The following is a 23,981-nucleotide window of genomic DNA, read 5'->3' on the forward strand; positions in this document are numbered from 1 at the left end:
GGTAGTCCATTACCCAGCTTCCCTGCCAATCGGCTGTTTGTCAGAGCCAAGGCACTTGCATATAAAGAGAACAGAGCCGAAAACATTGTAAAGTGAATGTTAGTATAACGGCAGTGACGAAGTGGATCCGCTGAACCTGTGCGGGTTATGGCATGGGCCGTACCAGGGAGCGGAGTCTAAGATGCCACTAGTTTTCACCAGAGCCCGTAGCAAAGCGGCATGGACTTGCAGCGGCAGGCGGCACCGAGCCGCAGGTGAGTAACAGCCCGCCGGCGGAGTAGAACGGGACAGGAGTGTCACATGGTCCTTAGCCCCAGTCATGGACTGCACAGGATATGTCCTGCAACAATCAAGCATATTGTACATCTAGCAACAGTAGCAACACATGCCACTGTGGTTAAAAAAATAAATAAACATCTCTAAGCAAAATAATTTTGCATTATTCACGAAAGGAAGTACCCTAATATATGCGTAAAACACCAAGATGTACAGACTGTGTCAGGGAACAGTCACTTAGAGACTCAAAGGGGCACTGTTGGTACCACCCTACTGCAGTAGGTTTCCTCCAGGAAAAATAAGGGGCTTTTAACCCCTTAATGACAATGGACGTAAATGTACATCATGGTGACGTGGTACTTAACGCACCATGATACCATGATGTACATTTACGCGCCGCCATGATCGCAAGCATCGGAACGGTGCTCGCGTCATGCGCAGCAGGTCCCGGCTGCTATCAGCAGCCAGGGACCCCACGGTAATGGCAGACATCAGCGATCGCTTGGATATCTGCCATTAACCCCTCAGATACCGTGATCAATACAGATCACGGCACCTGCGGCAGTGTGGTACTTTGAATGGATGATCGGATAGCCCGCATCGCTGCCGCGGGGATCCGATCATCCAGCATGGCGGCCGGAGGTCCCTTCACCTGGCTCTGGCCATCTCCCGTGGTCTTCTGCTCTGATCTGAGATCGAGCAAACCAGAGCAGAAGATCACCGATAATACTGATCAGTGATATGTCCTATACATAGCACTGAACAGTGTCCCCTATGGGGACATAAAAAGTGTAAATAATCCCCTCCCCGATAAAAAAAGTAAAATGTCTGTTTTTCCCATTTTACCCCCCAAAAAGCATAAAAAAATTATGAATACACATATTTGGTATCGCCGCGTGCATAAAAGTCTGAACTATTAAAATATATTGTTAATTATCCCGTACAGTGAATGGCATAAACGTAAAAAGATTCCAAAATTGCTGCTTTTTTTGTCACATTTTATTCCCAAAAAATGTATAAAAAATGTATAAAAAGTAAAACCTAAGCAAAAGTGGTACTACAGATCATGACACAAAAAATGAGTCCTCATATCGCCCCATATACGGAAAAATGTGAAAGTTATAGGTGGTCAAAATAGGGCAATTTCAAACATACTAATTTTGTTAGAATGGTGTGAGATTTTTTTTAAGCGGTACAATTATAGAAAAGCATATAACATGGGTATCATTTTAATCGTATTGACCCACAGAATAAAGAAAACATGTCATTTTTTCCGGAAAGTGTACAGTGTGAAAGCAAAACCTTCCAAAATTTGCGAAATTGCGGTTTTCTTTTCAATTTTCCCACATAAATAATATTTGTTTGGTTGCGCCGTACATTATATGGTAAAATAAGTGATGTAATTACAAAGTACAATTGGTGACGCAAAAACAAAGCCCTCATATGGGTCTGTGGATGGAAATATAAGAGAGTTATGATTTTTAGAAGGCGAGGAGGAAAAAAGGAAAATGCAAAAATAAAATTGGTCTGGTCCTTAAGGCCAAAATGGGCCTGGCTCATAAACAATAGACTGGAGTCCCCTATAAAAGTACCCTGATGATGTCATGTATTATGTACAGGATACTGCAAACAATTACTGGCTTCAGAAGTCACATCTAATTTTTTATTATTCTGATAAACCCCCTTAGATTATTTAGTAAGCCTATGTAAGATGAAATGAGAACCTATAAATGAAAGTTCCAGAATGTTGTATTTGTTTTGGCATCAACTGCAATTTAAGCACACGGATGTAAAAACAGAGCCGGTCTCAAGCTGGTAATGTTCTTGTGACATGATCCGAGCAGGAAAACAATGCAAACTGGGGTCCTGGCTGACTGTCACAGACTGTCTCAGAAGCTTGCACATTGGCACCAAGCAATGAATGCCAGCATACCAGCTGCAGCTGACGAAATGAAGTTGATCATTCGGGTGGCCTAGTGAATGTGAAGCCACGTGTGCACCATAAAAAGTCAATTACGGATGGTCGGCATATTTTGCTATGCCAATGAAATCACAATGTTTCTGCCAGGGACTGACTGCTGGGAGAGATTGCAAGCTAAGCCTGGGCCTTACAAAAGCCTCCATTCACTGATACTTGCATTCATGTTCTTAAATAGAGTAGCCTGCGGAGAGTCTATCATTTGAATAATGCAGGCCATCATTTCCATAAAATTACACAGAAGTTGATTTCTACGAAACAAGAGAGACTTCACCATGAATAGAATTCTCATTTGTGCAAAGTAATCTTTTTTCTTCTCTACCCAAACATTTTCTCGGCATGGTGAGAACGCCAACCAGGAATATTAGTGATCGGCGGAGTAAATGTATGTTTAAACAGTGGTGTAGGAGTAAAACATTAACATCACCTGAAATCAACAGGGTAGGTTGGTGCCAAATGGAAACCTAGCTATTAACTATTGCCTCCTATGGATATTCCACTTAAATGGATTGTACGGGATTAGCAAACCAATAGGTTGTCAATAGGTGGTGTTTGGTGCAGACTCAGCTCAGCCCTATTCACTTTACTAAAGCTAAGCTGCAATATCAGACGCAATCCATGTACAGATGTAATCCCCAGTCCTAGTCAATTTTTTTTATTTTTCTGTCAGCATAGCTGTATGAGGTTTTTTTTTTCTTTTTTTTTTTTTTGCCTAATTTTTGCCTACTTTTTTTTTTTGCTCATGAGGTGTTGGGATAAAGAAAAAAAAAAAACAGCAGATCCGGCACAAAACTTTTTAGTGCCAATAGTATTCAACCATTACTACATTGTATAGGTAGAGTGGTTTATGGGAACTCTGACAGAACTATATATGTAAAGTGACTGTGAGGAAGGGGTTAAAGGGGTTCTCCAATATTTAAGAAGTAATTCTGCATGCTTAGGATAGACCATTAATATCAGATCAAGGAAGGGGTCTAACATTTGGCACCCCTGCAGATCTACTGATTAAAGTGGCTGTGGTGCTGCCAGGTTCTACAGAGTTCAGGCCAGGTCAGGCACATTAAAAATGTTTTTTTCTGTTGAAATCTAAATAGGTCCAAAGTTTTACACTGGATATATAATTAACACATTTTTATAATGGACAAAGCTGTTTCTGATACAGAGCTCCAAAATCCTCACAATGTGTTAAATGATAACCTTCTGGCTGCCCGTAGCCAACACTAGGGGTAGCTTTGGAGTTTACATTATGTGTATACTGCTCAAGCCAACAGAGATAACTGTGATATTAGGGGTCCCCAGAAACCTTAAAACAAAGGAATGGACTACGTGACTGGTCAAATACTACCTCTTAAGAGTTAAGGTTATATAAATGCATTTAATAAAAAAAAAAACTCTGTGGCGACTGAAATCTATGGTGTCAGTTATCTGAAAAGAAATAGAAGGCTGTCAATGAAACTAACACATCTATATGCTATCGCCCCAATATATGTTAGAATTTTAACAGAATATAAAGAGAAAATGGGGGGCGGGGGGGGCTAGTTCCATAGTCGACCACACTCCTAATGTTTTGGGGTTCTGGTCTGAGGCTTACTTTTTGGATTTGCTGATAATGAAATAATGAGCAATATTTCCCTTGTCAGCATATTGTGCACTGCTTCAGTTTCTGACTCTGCATTTCGGGCTGCGGCTGTACCAGGAAAGTGTCAGTCTGTTAGGAGAATCTGCAGAAAGTGTCACTAGTAGGACATTGGAATGGATTAAAAAATTTGCCTGAGGGTGGCTCACACATCACGGGCTGCTGGTTGACGTAAGCCGCCCTGAATGCTGAGAAATAGGTTTGGATGGGAGCAGCTGGTATTCATGGTCTGCATTGAATTTATTTTTTTAAACTGAGGATACAGGACCAGGATTATTAACTCCTCTGCTTCCTGGATAAGATTTATCAAAGTAATATCTATTTATAGTAGTGATTTCCAACTTGACACTCTACTGCCATAAAACTACAACTTCAAACATATCTTGACAGTTGCAATCGCCAAATTATCAAGAGACACTTTCAAAAATCCATTTTTCCTTTGCCCCAGTTTTGATGCATCTTCCACAATTATTCACTTATATTGTTCCCCATCTGTTCTAGGTCCCACATTGTTTATTCATACATGCACATAAAGCTTTGTCAGCAAACCTGATTTGTCATCATTGTGGCTTAAGATCAGCTATGGCTAACCTAATATTGTGTACCCTTGAAAAAGTAAGTATTGTTGATATATGGTGACCTCCATGCATATCAAGATTAGAATAAATCCTTGCATACAGGAACCTTATGAGTATTAGTGACTTAGAGGGGGATTCCCATCCACAGAATAGGGGATAGCAAGCTGACCAGTGGTGTGTGACCACTGGGACCCCCACCAGTCCCAAAGACATGGACAAAATTGTCCTCCAAATCAATGGAGTGCAGCACACATCTAGTGCTCCACTCATCCTCTATGAGTCTGCAAAGCATTTCTGGGTTGAGTGCTCGGAAATATTCAGCGGCCTCAAAGAGATTGAATAGAGTGCTATTATATTTACAAAATTTACTCATCTAATTAAGTAGATAAGTAGATTAATTCTATATAAAGACCATATAAAATGTTGCTCACAAGTGGAGCTATAAAGGATATCAATGTGTCATTGGTGGTGGTGGTGGTGGTGGTGGGGGGGGGGGGGGGTCAAGCCTCTATCCTTCAGCAGGCTTTCTTGTGCATCATCTTTAAAAAAAAAAGCTTCTGGGACGACCAATTTGATGCAGTGTGAGGCGTATTGGTCTGAGCACGCGTGACGTCACGAGCTTTTGGCGCTGCACCCGCCCGACACTCTATGACTCTGAGCACTTGCACTTCTTTGGTTGATGATGGCGAGGCCCGTCCTGTGAAACCACTGCATAGTCTTGCCCACCGTGCTGCCACTCAGTTTCAAAGTCTTTACATTCTTCTTGTAGCCTAGGCATGGGCATAACAATAAATTTGGGAAGCCCCCCTGCGAGACCCATCGAGTGGATCCCTAAGCTCCTCCCCCACAAGATATGGCATGCTGATACCAATATACCCCTTCCATAAAAACTTGATATATATATATATATATATATATATATATAATATATAAATTAGCAGCTTTTGTTGCGAAGGTTTAGACATTAAAGGGGTACTCCAGTGCTTACACATCTTATCCCCTATCCAAAGCATAGGGGATAAGATGCCTGATCGCGGGAGTCCTGCAGCGGGGGACACCCGTGATCATGCACGCGGCACACTGTTTGTAATCAGTCCCCGGAGCTTTAGCTATCATGCCCCCTCCCGTAGGCTTGCATTCAGGGGCGGAGCGTGACATCACACGGGGGCGGGGGCGTGATGTCACACGCCGCCGGCCCTGCGGTCGACCGTTATCAGTCCCAGAGCGAACACGCTCCGGGGACAGATTACAAACGGGGTGCCGCATGCATGATCACGGACGTCCCCAGCTGCGGGACTCCCGCGATCAGGCATCTTATCCCCTATCCTTTGGATAGGGGATAAGATGTGTAAGCACCGGAGTACCCCTTGGTTATGTGTTGAGTTATTTGGACGGGACACAGCATTAGACACTGTTATACAGGCTGTGCACTCACTACTTTACATTGTAGTAGAGTGTCATTTCTTCAGTGTTGTCACATTAAAAGATAGAATCAAACTACGAGGTGCCCCCAATTCATTTAGCAGACCCTTTTGTGGATTTTTTTGTATGGTGCAGCGGTTGCCATTTCCGCGTTTATTCGCTATTTTTCATATATGTAACAATCTCACTGTTTGCCTTATAATCCAGAACAGTCGCTTGAACCTAAGTCTGGCATTTGCGATAGATCAAAGCCTTTTCCTTGGATAAACCCCCCCCCCCCTAATATAATGTGTCTGTCAGCAACGCATTTTCGAAAGAGCCATTTTACAGTATTTTAAAGGTCAGGCCATTGTTCCATTTACAAGAACCTAATTATCATGGACACAGTTGGTCCTTTTAGACCACAGATGGACCTTTTAAGTTCTAGGCCATGTGAGCCAATTCCAGCTAATTGAGCATCTTTGTACTTTATAGATATACTGACACTTTCATACAATCCTTCTGGGAAATCCCTTTATAGAATTTAGTCCGAATAGTTAGTTTACCAGTTCATACTAGGCTTTACCTGTCATGAAATAGCCAGAGATTAAGAGATTATACTGGACAATTCATTTGCCTCTTCAGTTTGGTTAATAGATTTGGCCAATTTGAGATTCCCTAACTGTTGAATTTAAAGGAGTTGTCCACTTCACAAGGCAATCACAGGGTGTCCTACTTCTTGGAACATAGTCATCAGTTATAAACTGTGGGGAGTTCCTTGCAATTTCCCCGTAGGATTCCACAGACAAACTTAAAGGATATGGACACCTTTACACTGATTTTCTTATTGTTGATTTTTTTTTCTGAATGCAAAGTGAAGCAACTTTCTAAAAAGTCTTGAGTGGAAATTTCCTACCATTTAGCTGCTGCTCAGAGAAAGATAACGTAAATCATCCATCAGGTCCATCAGACTTTCTGCTCTCTCAGGGTCAGAGACAACAGCAGGGGGCGGATACAGACCAGCTCTGGTAGTAGAGAGGGGGAGAAAAACCCAGAAAGACATCTCACACAGGTTGGAGAGAGAGAAAAGCACACAAAAGGCATTCTGCAGGGGAATCATATAGGCACAGAGTAAAAATAGAGCCTATACAGCACATTGTAAAGGCTGTAGAAGCAAATGTAAGCAAAATTATTAATAAGAGCTTAAGAAAATGTTTTGTATAATAATAAGAACAAAGTTTATCTAAAGTATAGAGATACCAGGTCCTTTGTAACTACCTTTTACTCTGGCTAATAGATGAAGGTCATTAAAGGGGTACTCCGGTGCTAAGACATCTTATCCCCTATCCAAAGGATAGGGGATAAGATGCCTGACCGCAGGGGGCCCGCCGCTGGGGACCCCCGTCATCTTACACGCCGCACCCCATTAGCATCAGCCCCCAGAGCGTGGGCATCTTCCACGCCGCACCCCTTTAGCTGTCACGCCCCCTCCATAGGCTTGCATTGAGGGGGCAGAGCCGTGATGTCACTTTGCTCCGGCCCTGTGATCGCTAGTAATCAGACCCGGAGCGAGCACGCTCCGGGGGCTGATGCTAACAGGGTGCGGCATGGAAGATCACGGGGGTCCCCAGCGGCGGGACACCCGTGGTCAGGCATCTTATCCCCTATCCTTTGGATAGGGAATAAGATGTCTAAGCACCGGAGTACCCCTTTAAAGGGTCTCTCTCTTTTTCTCGATCATTCTCTCTCCCTCTCCTCTTCTACTGTCTGTAGGTAACCAATAGTGTTGAGTGCGAATATTCGAAATGCTAATTTTTTGCGAATATTTAGAATATAGTGATAAATTCCTTTTATTTATTTTTTGCAAATATGCAAATATTCGTGAATATTGGCACTTCCAGTCGGAGGACACTGATCCCTCCCTTCTTTAAGATGACAGATATGATTGCGCATACACACTGTGAATTTTAATTTCATTGCGAATTTTCGCATGAAAAAAAACAACATAGCAAATATGCAAATATAGGACGAATATTTGTCCATATATTCGCAAAATATCATAAATTCGAATATGGCCCCTGCCGCACATCACTAGTAACCAAGAAGAGGAGACTGTTCAGATTTGCATGTAATCTCTAGCCATGTAGTTATGCAACGGACACACAAGACTATGTTCACATCTACATTGGAGCGTCGGTTTGGGGGCTACTGTTACAAATTTTGTTTAAATAATGGGAAAAGACAACGCTGCATTTTTTTGTCTTGTTGTAATTCAGTGTGGTTTCTCAGAATCTGTTGTCTTTCATGCAGCAGAAGGTCCAGATCCATTTACTAGTCTTGAACAGAATCTGCGATAGAGGCCCCAAACGCAGATGTAACCCTAGCCTGTGTTGATTTTGAACCAAAATGCTTTGGAAACTTGATTCATTTTTTTTATTTTAGAGGTGTTGTAGCAACACAAATGTTTACAAAAATATTCGCAGCCTTTAGTGCTTATCACTGAGGAACATATACTGTATCCATTCGGTACCATAAACATAATGGGTTATGGTTAGCAATTTCCTTTATGCTCAAAATGGTTTGAATAATGTTTATAGCCGCCTGTAGCAATGGCCTTATGAATGGAAAGTTGCAGAGTATTGTTGCTATTTAGTAATAATCTGCACTTCACAAAGATTCCACAGATGCTTCTCCTTGGTACCGTTCTTTTCCCGGGTTCATTTCTAGTCACTGCACATCCCTGCATTTGTTAGAACTGAGAATCAGAAGTAAAGTGCTCCCACGTTGGGGCCTGTGCTGCATTGCATCCTAATGATTACAGTAACGTGGAAAAAGAGTAAAAGGACAGCTTGAGAAATTGTCCTTGAAATGTCCTTGAGGGAAATCAGATAAGAGAAGAGGGGGAGAGGGAAAAAATAATCCTAGAAGGCATTTTTTTTCCTGGAAATTGCAAAACCCAATGCAAAAATCCATGAACCTGAACCGTCATACTATTCCTGGTGCTTATCTTACACACAATTGTTATAGATGCACAAATACAGGTGAGGAGCTAATACATTATCCACATGAAAGTGATGATTGGGCAGGCGGCAAGGTCACTTTGTGGTTTGCATCAAATATTGTGCCCTGAACCTTTTTATATTGTGGGTTTTGGATCATTAATTCATATTTGTGTAGAATAGAGCAGTCACCCAGGAAAATCCCATCATCCTCCACTTATTCTCTCTTTTGTGAAAGTTCATTTTCAGCAATGGATGTGTTAAACTGGTTCATTTCTGGCCTGTTTGTTCATCATTGACAGTATAGTATACCTATAGAGTAAATTTACATAAAAACATAAGTATATTGTTAATTCATCCCATTACTTATCTTGTACTGATTCTAAGTTACACATAACTGCACTCGATGAATATTGAATTTATTAATGCTTCCTAGCCGGTCACTATAATTTTATTCTTCATGAGGTCACGAGGTCTGGTGTAAAAAAGGCTAGAAGTTTAATTGCACCAAGCATCGATACATGCAACGTTTCGGCAAAGCCGAAACGTTGCATGTATTGATGCTTGGTGCAATAAACTTCTACCCATTTTTTTTTATGCCGAACCTTGTGATCAGTGTTGTGTCTTCTTTGGATGGACTTGACTGGCTACTATGGCCTTGACAAGCTGGTTGGACAATTGCAAGACACTTGAGGTGGTCCACTGCTGACTCTCTTTGCTATACTTTGACATAAAGTGGGGGTTATTTTTTAGTTTTTAGACACTCTTAGATTTTTCAACACGGTTTTTGGCCATGTGAATGTGTTCTTGTTGAGTAGCCTGGTCAGGATTAGCCTAAGTCAAGTCAGACATTGAAGCAAATATGTGTTTAGGTCAGCTCAGGGTACAGAAGCCAAAAGGATAGTATTTGTAGATCTAGGTCACAATCTTACAAGAAGCAGGTATATTAAGTAACAAAATAATATTCACAGCAACTAGTCAGGGCCCTAAGCAAACAAGACTTTCTTAAAGGGGTACTCCCGTGGAAAACTTTTTTTTTTTTTTAAATCAACTGGTGCCAGAAAGTTAAACAGATTTCTAAATCACTTCTATTAAAAAATCTTAATCCTTCCAGTACTTTTTAGGGGCTGTATGCTAAAGAGAAATCCAAAAAAGAAATGCATTTCCTGTGATGTCCTGACCACAGTGCTCTCTACTGACCTCTGCTGTCCATTTTAGGAACTGTCCAGAGAAGAAGAAAATCCCCATAGCAAGCATATGCTTCTCTGGACAGTTCCTAAAATGGACAGCAGAGAGCACTGTGGTCAGGACATCACAGGAAATGCATTTCTTTTTTGGATTTCTCTTTAGTATACAGCCCCTAAAAAGTACTGGAAGGATTAAGAAGTGATTTAAAAATCTGTTTAACTTTCTGGCACCAGTTGATTTAAAAAAAAAAAAGTTTTCCACGGGAGTACCCCTTTAAGATGTCTAATCTATATTGATATCACTTAAAGCAGACTTCAAGATATCAGACTCACTCTATTAGAAATGTCACAGACTTAGAACATATGTCTCTAAGTCTCCAAGGCCACTCTGTGACAGTGCGCCTAACCAGGCAGAAAAAAATGACATTTATGTCATTAACCCCTGGAAGAGCCTGTGTGCGCCCAATGCCGCACATTCCCAGTACCCGGGGCTGTGCAACAAGAAGTTAACTGGAGCAAAGCTTAATTACCTTAAATAATGTGCAGTGATTATCCGCGATGACGACCGCAATAATATTGTGTAATTGTTATGGGGTAACGGATTCAAGAAACTCCATGTTTTATTATGCTAAATATGCAAAAGTTATTTAAAGGGAGTGAGTTGTCAGTCGATGTGTACTTAAGGCGGCTCCGGCAGATGCTTCGTGATTCATCTAAGCATGGGTTTATACATTGCTCATTCTTCTGTAAAGAAGAACAGAGATGGATAAGGAGGAGTCCACTTATCAAGAATAAAGAGCTTGGGCACATTTCAGATCAACCATATGTCTACACCCACCTCCCAAAGATCTATGAAGTCTCTTTAAGAAATCCATTTATAACACTTATGTCACCAGTCAACTATGGAGGAAGCCATTTTGTGGGCCAAGGGTTACATTTGAAACCAGGAGATTGGGCATCACTATATTTGTGCCCAAGGGTCCTATGGCATCACAGGTTAAGGAGCAGTGTATTATAACTGTACATAAATAGGCGGTCCACAACAAGAAAAGCAAATGTAGTGGCACCGGTACCTGTATAACTTCAGATCCACGAGATGGACAGTATAACATTCGGGCGCACACCAGATCAAATCAGCTGACGGCGGTTCTAGGACAATAGGAGACCCAGTCAATAGAAGTATAGGAAAGGAGAAAAACAGGCGTCCTGCACTCACCGTCAAAATTCTGATCTAACAGCTCCCATCTCAGGCTGGTCAGTCCGGCATGTCAGGCAAAGATAGTGTGGGGCGCTCAGAGGCCTCTGAGTGCCCTACACTATCTTTGCTTGACGTGCCGGACTGACCAGCCCGAGATGGGAGCTGTTAGATCAGAATTTTGACGGTGAGTGCAGGACGCCTGTTTTTCTCCTTTCCTATAAATAGGGGCTGCCTACCCACAATTGCCAACCAGTGAATATGGCACTTTATTCCAATTTGAGTGGAAAAAAATTATATCAGCAACCAATATTACAGTCCTGGTTTTGACTGTGGTAGACATCAGGTGCAAAGGAATACTGTAACTTTTGTTCCAAAACTTTAATGCGGTATTACTACAACTACAACTCTCAGCATGCCTGACAACTGAAGGATGACAACAGGTGGAGAGCCATAGGTTAAGCGCTATATTTCTGTCGCATCTCAGTTTCAGTGAATAGAGGAAGATAAATATCTGGTTTTGTGCAGATCTGTTTTGGCAGATGCCACCTTGCCAACCAACTCTATCATTGGACTGCATGCCCGCAGGCCCAAGTTAATGATATTAAATATTCTATTTGTTTTGCATTTATACAAGCACAATGCTCATAAACATGTTACTTGCATAACATATCATTGTGTCCCACCTGCAGTATGTGTAAATTATTAATATGATAACCAGCCCTTAGCAATATCTGCTCTCTGATGCCTCTAACTAGAAATACACTACCCTTAATCCCTGCCCTGTATCTGATGCCAACTGCTAATGGGATTGGCAAACCCAGCTGACTTTTCTAATCATCAGCAACACATGAAGACTAATAGATGGTAGGAGGAGGAAGTTTGGCAGGAGATTGTGGATCTGGAATGAAGAAAAGAATGTATTGACTACACTTGGTGGAAATTGGTCTTTCTTTTGGCTGCTTGATAGAGGATTTCTTCAATAGGCAGATGCTTGTGGTAAAATCCAAACACTGCTCGACTTCAGCCAGACAGAATTATCCTGTTAAAAAAAGGAGCAGGATGGTAAGCTCCTGGATGTCAGTGAAAAAATGTTTAACAGGACCCAAAACTACTAAGTACCATTTATAATACTGGTGTCTTCCTAAGTGACCAAGAGGTTATTAAACCGCTCATACACTAGGACTTGAATACAGATGCTACCTCTGCCCCCCATATAAAAAAAAAAAAAAAAAAAAGGAAAAAGGCCGCAGCACCAATCTGGAGACTCTGGTACCTTTGTGCAAAAAGAGCTTTAAAGGGGTACTCTGGTGGAAAACTTTTTTTTTTTTTTTTAAATCAACTGGTACCAGAAAGTTAAACAGATTTGTAAATTACTTTTATTAAAAATCTTAATACTTCCAGTACTTATTAGCTGCTGAATACTACAGAGGAAATTCTTTTCTTTTTTGAACACAGAGCTCTCTGCTGACATCATGACCACAGTGCTCTCTGCTGACATCTCTGTCCATTTTAGGAACTGTCCAGAGCAGTATATATTTTCTATGGGGATTTTCTCCTACTCTGGACAGTTCCTAAAATGGACAGAGATGTCAGCATAGAGCACGGTGGTCATGATGTCAGCAGAGAGCTCTGTGTTAAAAAAAGAAAAGAATTTCCTCTGTAGTATTCCGCAATTAATAAGTACTGGAAGGATTAAGATTTTTAATAGAAGTAATTTACAAAACGGTTTAACTTTCTGGCATCAGTTGATTAAAAAGAAAAAAGTTTTCCACCGGAGCACCCCTTTTGGTTCCCAAAAATAATACAGAGATTGGTGCTGTGGCCTTTTTCCTTTTCTTGTATTGCATCTGGACTGGCAGTCTGGACAACCACTTGCACTAACGGATAGATCCAGTGCAGTTTTTCCTTTACTCCGTCCCCATATAGCTACAGTACACTGTTATATCCTATTGGAACATAAGGGTTTTCATGTGTTCATGAAATGCCCATAGTCAGCAAATAGGATTGGATACAACTAGATTTTGCACGTGTCCAATGCTATACGTTGGAAAAACTATACGAGAGTTCCGTAAACGCATCTTGGAACACATTGGAGATGTGCAAAATTCTCGGGATACCCCTATAGCCAATCACATTAACACATATCATAGTGGAGAAGTGTCATTGTTATGATTTGTAGGAATTGAAGCATTGCAAAAGCATCCAAGGGGTGGTGACATAGATCGGTTACTTCAACAACGGGAAAGTCAATGGATCTATGACCTGGGTACCACCTCCCCGGGGGGTTAAATGAGCAATTAAATTTTGGTTGTTTTCTGTGAATACGATGGGATGGATTGGGTGGGGAGATGATGGCTAGATAGACAGGGAGGACTGTGGTCAGTCCAAAGGAGTCAGCTCATCTCCTAGTGGGAGGGAATAATAGGGCCATTGTAGGAGGTTCCTGAGCAGGACCGTCCTTTTTAGGGCGGCCACCCCGCCTAGGTATAGGGCTGATAAAAACCAGGAAAATAGGGCTCAGTTAGAACCCCCTGAGGGCCATGCTATAATCCCTTCATCTAGTGATAGGTAGCCCCTCCCTATATTGTCCACCCAATCCATGCAGGACAGGTACAGACAATAATGTTTGGTGTTTGTTATTAAATGTTTGATAGTATATCTAAAGCATTACCGTAATCAGAATGACAGGTGCCTCCCTTTGTATATCCGTCGGCAGTTGGATGTTATTATAGGTCCCGATCTGGACATAATTATCAAGACATTATGAAGCCCTGGATAGGGTTAATTATCTTGACATCACCCATATAGGATAGGATGACAAATAAGATTTTCCATGACCATACATTATGGGAAGATCATTTGTCCATATATGGGGGTATATGTACATCTCCTTATAAGTATTAATAATGGATGTGATACAAAGTTGTGTATATTTGCATATTTGTAAATCCTCATAAGCTAAAAACATATAGTAGTGGTCAATCACAGTGCTCTATAACAGACATATACAAAGAAACCAAGTGTGAGCATTTACGAACAGCCTCCTCTCCGGCCACAGACTCAACATGACGTGAGTGGGGATTCCCTATGTGCGAACACGGCATCCCCAGTGCGCGCGGCTCTGTTGACGTCAAACAGGGGACGGCACACTGCTGACGCACGGGGTCCGGAACCGGATATGAGGCAAGATGCTAGAACGGGTAGCCAATAAGTCACTGCTCCCTGCGCTACTGCAGGTTCTGTTCGGCGCCCTGGACTTTTGAATGAGCAGCGTTCCCGTGAGTAACAGCTTTGCTGTATAAACGTTTTTTTGCAGGCTATGGGGGTGACACAATATGAGCAAAATGTATGCTTTTTTATTCCTAGGTACTGAACGAGTATCCGAGGAGGATAGATGCTATGAATACCTCCGGTGACCTGGGATAGATGTTGCTCCTACTTTTTCATTACAGGCGAAAACTTCATTGTATTCACAGGCACGGAAAAGTCAAACTAGGATAAGTGTCATAATAGGAATGATTCTCTGTGTATACTTCATTGCCTTGGTCTTTTATTTCACAGGTTACTGGTAGACATATTATAGTGAAACCAAACTGATCCTATACCATAAGTAACTGTGTATAATTAACTATAGTGTATACTCTACATCTTAAGTTTATACTAAATCTCCATAACGGCTCATCGCCATCCTGATGAAGTTGGTCAATAACAGACCAGCAGAAACGCGTTGAAGGCGCGAGTATCACTTTTGGAGTGAATAACTTTGTATGGCACTATTGTCCTTTTGAGGCCAAGAGAATGGACTAGTGTGTAAATCCTGAGCTGTGAGGGCTCAGGTGTTCATTGATAGCCTTGTACTTGTATTATTTTAAATGGTGACGGGCTCACAATATAATTTTGTGGTGCGTTTTTGATAAAACACCAATAAAAGTGACGTTTTAGGCACTATCCTTTTATATAATTTCTTCTTTATTCTATATCTATGCTGGATAGTTACCACCTAGTGGGGTAGATGAGGACAAAACAATAATCATCAAGACATTGTACAACTAGACCCAACCAGATCTGTGCCTCTTTATGTCATTCACATGGCTTGCAGTACAGATGTAGATGAGCATGTCCTTGAGAGTTATCACCTGTGTTTTACTATCTCACATCTTATATACTCCTACAGAAACAAGGTAGACTTAAATCATGATGAACACAAATATTCTTTATTGAAAAATCACACATAAAGACAAACGGTGAATAAAATCACATAAAAGCACAGAACAAACACAGCAAGAAAAATCCCCACAGGTAAGTGGCAAAATACTCTTGGATGGGGAAAGGAAAATTTTCCCCGGGATGTCAGAAACTATATGTAGTAAAATCTCAATATAAATATCAGGGGAGATATATATATATATATATATATATATATATATATAAAGTGCAAGAATCTTGGCAATGAAAAAGTGCTACAGTGCTTTGTAAACATAACATTACAGTACATTTGTCATACCACCGGATATATTGCACTTCCCCTGAAAACTCCCAAGTGGATATGCACCCAGACTATGGATGCATATATAGCTATATAATGCTGGAAATGGCAGGCTGGCGTTACGCTTGATCACATAGTCTGGGTGCAAATCCACTTGGGAGTTTTCAGGGGAAGTGCAATATATCCGGTGGTATGACAAATGACCTGTAATGTTATGTTTACAAAGCACTGTAGCACTTTTTCATTGCCGAGATTCTTGCACTTTATATATATATATATATATATATATATATATATATATATATATATCCCCTGATATTTATATTGAGATTTTACTACATATAGTTTCTGGCATCCCGGGGAAAATTTTCCTTTCCCCATCCAAGAGTATTTTGCCACTTACCTGTGGGGATTTTTCTTACTGTGTTTGTTCTGTGCTTTTATGTGATTTTATTCACCGTTTGTCTTTATGTGTGATTTTCAATAAAGAATATTTGTGTTCATCATGATTTAAGTCTACCTTGTTTCTGTAGGAGTATATATTTGTGCAGGTAGCATAGAATACTTTGGCATTGGTTTTGTAGGATTAATATCTCACATCTTACTACAACCATCAGTACAATCTCAAACTACCACATCTCCCATATAGACGTTGGAAGGAAGTGGTAGTCAGAAAATGATGACAACATCTATCACAATGTCTACTGCTGGGATAGCTCTTTTGGCTAAAGACACTAAGAAAGTATGTCTATATTGCATGTGCAAGAATAAGAGCAGAGTTTAAAATACAATTAAAGGGGTACTCCGATGGAAAACTTTTTTATTTTTTAAATCAACTGGTGTCCAGAGCAGCATGTGTTTGCTATGGGGATTTTCTCCTACTTTGGACAGTTCTTAAAATGGACAGAGATGTCAGCAGAGAGCACTGTGCTCGTGGTGTTAGTAGAGAGCTCTGTGTTCCAAAAAGAAAATAATTTCCTCTGTAGTATTAAGCAGCTAATAAGTACTGGAAGGATTAAGAATTTTTAATGGAAGTAATTTACAAATCTGTTTAACTTTCTGGCACCAGTTGATTTAAAAGAAAAAAAAAAAGAGTTTGCCACCGGAGTACTCTTTTATTAGTGGAAATAGACTAGTGCTCTATAGCTGCATGGTGGCTTCATGTCCTATATTGCTAGTGGTGAAAGAAACAGTTCCAGCACTGCACTCTGAGATAATGGTCTTGATGATTCCAGTGGGTATTGAGATGAGAGGATAGACGGGTGGTGTGGCAATGTCGGAGGTGCGCTTACATGCAACTAAAGTGTTAGCAAGTAATGAAACAAAAGAAGAATAGTAATGCTCTCACTACTATTCTTCCTTTGTTTCATTATGTCCTACATTGTAATTTCTCCTTCTTGAGGATGATTTTGGAGAAGACTAGCCACTGGATACCTTGATCCCCGTTGAACGATATACAGCACTGCAACCAAAACAAACCACCCCTGAAACAATGGTGATCTCTATTGTCTGTTATTTTAGAGGTAATGCCATGTAACCCAAAGCCATTTTCAAATTTTCCTATGAAGGCAACCTATAATGACAACTGCTCCTATGTTTGTGCCCTATACATTTTCCAATCTGAAAACAATAGTGATCAAATTCTAATTTCCTAGAAATCACGATGCAAATGCCATTTAACTCTTTAGTGGGAAAACACTGGTTACCAGCATCTCTGAAAAGAAATCCTATGTATTATAAAAATATACTGGATTTATAAGATTTGTGATTTACTTTTGGACTCTTGAGACCATGGCACTGGACACCTCCCAGTACAAGACACCCATGAGACAAAGCAAACGTGCAGCTCAATGTGGATGCATTTATTTAATGAAGGGCAGGATCACATTATCTAGATCAGAGGTCTCAAACTCCGTGCCCATAGGCCATTTGCGGCACGCAGAATGAAATTTTGCGGCCTGGGCGCCGGGCAGGTGATTTCTTCAGGCATTTAGCCCTGCTTTGGGCAAGCAGCGCTAAGTGCCGGAAGCTTTCACACAAGTCGGCACACACTGCTACTGTACTTGTATCGACCTGCTGCAGCCGATTGGAAGCCTTCCTGGAGGGATGCACGCGTGATTGGTGACGACGGGACGCTGACGTCCTGCGTGGCGCATGTAATGACGTCACCTAACGCGCGCATCCCGGCAAAGAAGGTTCATTTTAAGCTGCAGCAGGGAGATGTAAGCGCTGTAGCAGTGAAATACCTTAACTTGCCTAATGACTCAATAAGGGAGGACCTGCCTATGACCAGGGGCTAACCTATCTTCTTAGGGGGCATAATTGTTTAAATAGGAGCCCTACCTGCCGGGGGTAATATCCATCTGGGGGGCCTCTACACCTATTGGGAACCCCTACCTGATCATCAGGTAGGGCTCCCCAGTAGGTCGACCGGCCCCCAGATAGATATGACCCCCATCATTGATGGGGTTCATATCTATCTGGGGCCTCTATACTTTCTTGGGAGCCCTACCTGTTGGGGGTCATATCTATCTGGGGGCCTGTGTACCTACCAGATGGTGGTCATATCTATATGGGGGCCTATGTACCTACTGGGGAACCCTACCAGATGGGGGTCATATCTATATGGGGCCTATGTACCTACTGGGGAACCCTACCTGATGGGGGTCATATCTATATGGGGGCCTGTGTACCTACGGGGGAGCCCTACCTGATGGGATCATATCTATATGGGGGCATTATATGTGAGGGGCGCATGATGGAGCATTATATGTGAGGGGCGCATGTGGCCCAGCCTCTACCTCCAGTGGCCCCCTGATAATTTGAGTTTGAGACCCCTGATCTAGATACATCAGTCAAGTAATCAATTCTTGTTCCCATCTTATTGATCATGTAGAAGACGTTTGTACTGTACCCTTTCCCACTTAAGAAGCAGCATTTCATTAATGCTTCTTTTGCAGATGCTTCTATCAATATATCCATTTTATTGATGCAGTTTTGGTAAATTAATATTGGCAGAGCAGTCATTTCATTCCTGCAAATATTACAGCCATGCAACAAGCTGCATTCTTGCAGAACTCCACTAGTAGTTTCAAGCTGTTTAGATCTTATTTTTCCTTGCTGCATTTTCATAAGATGATAGGATCTTGTAAAAGCTTTAAATCCCATACAAAGTCATGACATAATATAAGGAAAGTCTGTCTGCCTTCCAGTAGGGGGAGCTTAGGAACCAACTGAATACTCCTTTATTATTGACATTAATGTATAAACAGTATGCAGTAAGCGCTCTCTAGTGGTGGCAACCAGAATGATATAATTACATTATATTAGAATTAGGAGCTCTATCAGTAAAAAGGAACATTAGCCATGTTAAAATATATTATGAACAGAGTGGAGGACCTAAAACGCCTTTGTATTAAAAAGTGGAAATTGAATTTAAAATCCCAATATACTTCACAATACTGGATTGGCACAATGTATACAAAGCTCTCAGACAAGAAAGTTGTTGGACCCTTTTCCCTGCTCTTAAGCTTAATAAGGTTTTGCCCCCACATTTTTTGGTTTCTATATGTGAGATTGGAGTAGTATATAGTATTGTGCAGCCCTGTTTGCCCAAAAAAGAAAATAAGAAGGGTTGTTTAGGATTCCTATAATAAAGAAGGTTTAGTCTTGTTTGGAAGTTTTTCCACAATTGTATTGTCTCTGTAGCAACTGTCTCAGCTTCCAGGTTGTTGTTTTGCTCAATTAATTCAATTTGTCTTATTTTTGCTATTGCAGTTTAAAGAGGAAGTCAAGACAGAAGCTCCATAATAACAGCTCAACAGATCAAGACCATTGGGATTCCATGTCTTCTTTAAAGTAAGAATTCCCATAAACCTTCAATGTCCTGGTCTTCCATATTGTAGATAACCTTATCCGACCCAAATCATGACACCATCATAATTCCATTCAGATTATATGTATTCAGCAGCATTGGTTTCTTTTTCACAGCCAGGAGGCAAAATTGTTTCCCAGACTCAAAGCTTTATTGAAAGCTCATACATCATGTGTTCCCATGTTAATTCATGCTGAAATCTAGACATGGCAAAAGTGTCCAGGTTTTTTTTTTAACCTAACACCAACCCAACACTTCACAACAATAGAGTTACCAATTCTTAATCACTTTTATACTGAGAGATGACTATATATGTTTGGCTGGAGGAGCCTGAAGAGTCTGCAGCTGCAAGAAGGTAAAGCTAGAGACAGCTGGACCTTAGATATAGAAGGGAAATGTTGTAATTTACCATTTTGAACTTTCTATTGCTTGTTGAAGAGGCACAGCGAAGATAGTGAGCTGGTGAATTCCTAGGTGACAGGCACTAAATATAGTGCTGGGGGAATAAACTATATATTTTCCCCAGGTGAAAGGAATACTAGTCTAGGCAATTACATTTATATATTTTGTGAATACAGGGTGCATGGGTGCATTGAGAATAGCAGGTATTGGCCTAGGTCATCAGTCATACAGCTGCAGAATATGACTGGCCCCAACAGTCAAACATTGCCTCTTGGAGTTGTGAAATGCTTCATGACTACATCCATCCATTTAACACATTACTCGTGGGTTAAGGGAAATGCTTATAACATATTATGAGAATTCAAGTAGGGAAAGCAGACATAGCCGCACATCCACAATTTGTATTTTGATCTACTTGCTTCTCAGCATAAATTCAAAAACTAACAGTTTGTTAGTATACATTTTGATCAAAAGGTACAAGCCCGCTCGCCATGTCAAGGCCACCTATTAAGAGTGGGCCCCTGACGTCCATAGCATAAAATGGCGTAGCACTGGGTGGCAACCACCACCGCAACACCAGTGCCCACAGGCAGAGCAGCCCCAATGCCATTCAGACCAGAGCTGCGCCTCCCCACAGACACTGTGCCATGGCAGCAATGGACGCCACACAGCACCACACCAGTGTGAACAAGGTGGAAAAGCTCACTTACCATGTGCTCCCAGTCAGACTTTTAGATCAAAATGTATACTTACAACCTGTTAGTTTTTGAATTTATGCTGAGAAGCAAGTAGATCAAAATACATATTGTGGATGTGCGGCCATGTCTGTTTTCTCTACTTGAATTCTTATTACATATTACATTACTCGTAGTAGTGGGAGCAATGTATTATTTATATACAGTGCTGACCTTCCCCCTTCTTCTTTACAAGACTAAATCTATAGCAAAGCAATGAGAATACAGTAGACTGCATTACACATGGAAGCCTTTGGGCTATATGGCCTTACTTAGGAAGGACATTTGCATTACATTGAAAGATGACAGGGAATCTATTATGAGGTTCCAGGACGCAGAGGCCTTCACGCCAATGAGTTGGTGTTTTTCTCCTTGTGCCTTAACCCCTTCAGGACTCAATATATTATGCCTCAAGCACAAATGTCTTTGTCGTTTTCCAAGTAACTTTTTTTTGTGAAATAAGTTCTATGTTCAGTACTATCATCACTGTGTAACTAACTTCTTTATCAAGTTTTCTTTTTTTTTTTTTTTTTTTTTTTTTTTGGGTGGGGAGAGGAAACATTAAAGCATCAATTCTATGACTGGTTTTTATTTTATTTTCTACCTTTTTTATTGTAAGGTATATTTTTTTTATTGTTTACAACTGTGAAGATAGAAATAAAGTTGCATCTACATGCTATATCTCAAAATGCATTCCAATACCATAGTATGTGTTTGAAATGTGTTACAGCTAGCTTTATACTTCACACCACAGCACATATAACAAAATAAATTCTGTCCACCTAGCCTCTAACTATTTCAAGACAGCGTCCCTAACTGTATCAGCGTCCCTATACTGCTCAGCATCAGAAACTTCCCAAAAGTCATATGCCAGACCTGGCTCTCAGCTGGCATTAGCGTTGCCTGTGTCTTCTAATGCAGAGATCCACCACCCGAGAGGATTAACCTTCTTTTAGTGGCTCTTATTGACCCCATTTAGCCCTAGTCCTGAGTGAAGTAAAGGGACTGGGAGCTGCCTTTCCCTCCACTGCACTCCAGTGTCTTTTCCAGTGGCAGAAAAGTCAACAGTACCATTCATGGGGACATGTTGTTTTTTTTTTTTTTTTTTTTTTTGTGGGATAAATTTTATGTGGTAACCTGGGGTTTGTGTGCAGTGAGTAGTGCTCCCAGCAGGTAGCTATACAGATGAAGGAGGTAGTAGTGGTGGATGTCACCGATTCCCGTGTGCTACAGTACTTGAAGTGGCTCTACTCTCACTCCGCCAGCACAGTGATAGCGGGTGCACTGATGGTGGTAGTTTTAGAAGGCAAAAGATGTATTAGGTTTGAGACAGCTTATTTTTCGCTCCAGCTTTAAGAGTGAGGACAGGTCCTAAAATTACTTAGTTGAAGGGGTCTTTGCTAGTTAGCTCCCAGTATGTCACATACACAATGATTACCATGCTCACAATACTTGAGCTACATTTTCCACAGTAAGATGCAGGACTTGGTGAAATATGTGATGTGGTAAGCCACAAAGTCTCTGGGCCCATCCTGAAGCCCTGAAGGTCTTTAATAAGACCACTGATCCTCCCATTCTCTAAATTATCCTATTTTCCATCATGAATCTTGATATCCCCTTAGACAGGACTTGAGGTTAATCGGAGCTTTATAAGTTCTCCACAGGAGCTGTAGTATTAGCCTCAATCCTTTCCAGGTAGAGTAGCAAGGTATTAGCTGAAGGAGAAGATGCCAGAACCGAATCAAAGCCTTTTCTCTCCTGGGAGAGGAAGGATTGGCTAGGAAGCCCCTTCCACACAAACTTTCTACAGTGTTAACATTCTAGAGTTATTTGTGGAATGGAGACCTCATGCAAAGTCAATGGGAATCGTCACAACCCATTGGTGCTTGACCTCTTCAGGGTCCGTTAACCCCTTAAGGACCAAGCCCATGTTCACCTTAAGGACCAGAGCATTTTTTTCACATCTGGCCACTGTCACTTTAAGCATTAATAACTCTGGGATGCTTTTACTTATGAATTTGATTCCGAAATTTTTTTTCATTACATATTCTACTTTAACATAGTGGTAAATTTTTGTCGATAGTTGCACAATTTCATGAAAATTTGAAAATGTTGCATTTTTCTAAGTTTGAAGCTCTCTGCTTGTAAGGAAAATAGACATACCAAATAAATTATACATTGATTCACATATACAATATGTCTACTTTATGTTGGCATCATAAAGTTAACATGTTTTTACTTTTGGAAGACATCAGAGGGCTTCAAAGTTCAGCAGCAATTTTCCAATTTTCACAAAATTTTCCAAATCTGAATTTTTCAGGGATCAGTTCAGTTTTGAAGTGGATTTGAGAGGCCTCCATATTAGAAATACCCCACAAATGACCCCATTATAAAAACTGCACCCCTCAAAGTATTCAAAATGACATTCATAAAGTTTTTCACAGGAATTAGCAGCGAAGTGAAGGAGAAAATTCAAAATCAACATTTTTTACACTAACTTGTTCTTTTAGACTCAGTTTTACAAGAGGTAAAAGGAGAAAAAGCCCCCCAAAATATGTAATCCAATTTCTATCGAGTAAGGAAATACCTAATATGTGAAAGTAAAGTGTTCTGCGGGCACAGTAGAGGGCTCAAAAGTGAAGGAGTGACGATGGGATTTTGGAGAGTAAATTTTTCTGAAATGGTTTTTGGGGGGCATGTTGTATTTAGGAAGCCCCTATGGTGCCATAACAGCAAAAAAAAAAAAACACATGGCATACTATTTTAGAGACTACACCCCTCATGGCATGTAACAAGGGGTACAGTGAGCCTTAACACCCCACAGGTGTTTGACGACTTTTTTTGGTTAAGTCGGAAGTGTAAATGGAAAAAAAAGTTTTCACAAAAATTAAGTTTTTTCCTCAAATTTACAATTTTTACTAAAGTTGTAACCCCATTTCTTGTGAGTATGGAAATACCCCATGTGCGGGCGTCAAGTGGTCTTCGGGCGTACTACAATGCTCAGAAGAGAAGGAGCCAAAGCAAAATTTGGTGAAATTGTTTTTGGGGGGCATGTCACATTTAGGAAGCCCCTACAGTGCCAAAACAGCAAAAAAAAAAAAAAAAAGCCCCACATGGCACACTGCTGGGAGTTGTAGTTTTGAAATTCCTAGAAGCAGCAGTGAAGATCACTTTACAGCGATCTTACTGCTGCCTCTGATGCCGCCGCCTCCACTTACCTGCTCCTCCTTTC

The 23,981-nt window shown here is 40.9% G+C and overlaps 1 protein-coding gene across 6 annotated transcripts in view; it reads left to right on the top strand.

Moving 5' to 3' along the window:
- The window catches only part of LOC130275997 (G-protein coupled receptor 22-like), a 430,686-nt gene that overhangs the window by 153,944 nt on the left and 252,761 nt on the right, over window positions 1–23,981 (top strand). For all 6 annotated transcript variants that reach the window (XR_008844981.1, XM_056524776.1, XM_056524775.1 and 3 more), the window contains exon 2: window positions 19,517–19,597. The gene's annotated coding sequence lies outside the window, so the exon portion shown is untranslated. The remainder of the gene's footprint in view (window positions 1–19,516; window positions 19,598–23,981) is intronic.

The sequence above is a fragment of the Hyla sarda genome, chromosome 6, assembly GCF_029499605.1.
Source record: "Hyla sarda isolate aHylSar1 chromosome 6, aHylSar1.hap1, whole genome shotgun sequence".
NCBI lineage: Eukaryota > Metazoa > Chordata > Amphibia > Anura > Hylidae > Hyla > Hyla sarda.